At 41.2% G+C, this 1,542-nt stretch overlaps 1 non-coding gene across 1 annotated transcript; it reads left to right on the top strand.

Annotated features, from left to right (window-relative positions):
• Positions 1 to 1,208: 1,208 nt before the first annotated feature.
• LOC141650145 (small nucleolar RNA R71) lies at positions 1,209 to 1,315 on the top strand. The gene has a single exon (XR_012546199.1). It is a non-coding gene; the product is annotated as a small nucleolar RNA R71 (small nucleolar RNA).
• Positions 1,316 to 1,542: the final 227 nt, after the last annotated feature.

Here is a 1,542-nt window from a genome sequence, read left to right on the forward strand (position 1 = left end):
TTTCTTCTTGGTAAGAATATCTTTCATGTACTTTGCATAAGCCGAAACATGATTGATCAATTCCGTGAATGGGATTGAGACTTCTAAGTTCTTCACAATTTCCATGAACTTTCCAAGTTGGTCATCAAGCTTAGGCTTAGCTTGTCGACTTGGGAATGGAAGTCTAATCACAATAGGCTATTTTTCCTTAGCCTTCTCTTCATTCTTCTTCTTTGAAATTTCATTGGTGGTAGGATCTACCTCCTTAGAGTTCTCCACAACTCTTTGCTTGTAACTAACATCCACAATATCTTCATCAATTGGCCTCTTCGGCCCCTCATATCTTGTACCACTTCTCAAATGGATGGCACTAATCGTCTCATCTCTTGGGGGATTACCTTGAGGCGGTAATTACCCCTTTTGTCTTTGAGAGCTAGAAGATGCTAATTGACTCATTTGAGTTTCTATCATTTTGGTGTGGGCAAGAATGTTGTTGATGGTGATCTCTTTAGCTTGGCTATCTTTTTGCATTTGGGTGAAAAATTCTTGTTGGTTCTTTTGCATTTGAAGGACCGCTTTTTGAACATCAAAGTTTTGGTCATTTGATTGGTTGTAGGAAGGTTGATTTTGGTAACCTTGGCTTTGGTTGAAAAAGGGTCTTTGAGCTTGGTTTCTCATTGGAGGTGGGGTGTATGTTTGTTGGTTGGGGGTTTTGGACATTTTGGCTCTTGTATGAGAGATTTGGATGGAATTTGGTGTTCTCATTATAGTAGTTGGAATAAGGGGTGCCACTCTTGTATGCTTGGAAAGCATTGACTTGTTCATTTGTTCCCCTACATTCGCTTTGATCATGTCGCAAGGTTCCACAACTTTCACATACTCCACTTGGAATTGAGTATGATACCACCATAGCATTAACATGTTGTTTGGGTGATTTGGAAGCTTCATCAAGCTTAGCCATGGCCTTCTCAAACTTCAAATTGATGGTGTCGATATGAGCACTTAGTTGAGCACCCAATTAAGTGATGGAATCTACCTCATGCTTTCCTCCTCTTGTGGCCTTTCGAGGCCTACTATATTGGGAATTATGAACCGCCATCTCTTCGATTTTGGCCCATGTTTGATTGTCATCAACTTCGGTAAACATCCCATTGGATCCCATATTAAGAACATTGCGGGAGTCTTCATATAGGCCGTTCCAAAATTGTTGCACAAGGAACCACTCACTAAGTCCATGGTGTGGACAAGAACGACAAGTGTCCTTAAATCTCTCCCATGCTTCATATAATGATTCCTCATCCCTTTGCTTGAACCCGGTGATTTGGGCTCTCAACATATTAGTCTTCTCCGGAGGGTAGAATTTCTTGTAGAAGGCAAGTGCTAACTTCTTCCATGAATCAATACCAAGGGTAGCCTTGTCTAGGCTCTTCAACCATTGCTTTGCGGTACCGATCAAGGTAAAAGGAAACAATACCCATCGGATTTGGTCTTGAGTAACTCCGGTTTGAGAAATTGCATCACAATAGTCACAAAAAGTCTCCATATGTGAGTGAGGGTCTTCAC

Source organism: Silene latifolia, chromosome 3, assembly GCF_048544455.1.
Source record: "Silene latifolia isolate original U9 population chromosome 3, ASM4854445v1, whole genome shotgun sequence".
NCBI classification, from domain to species: Eukaryota; Viridiplantae; Streptophyta; class Magnoliopsida; order Caryophyllales; family Caryophyllaceae; genus Silene; species Silene latifolia.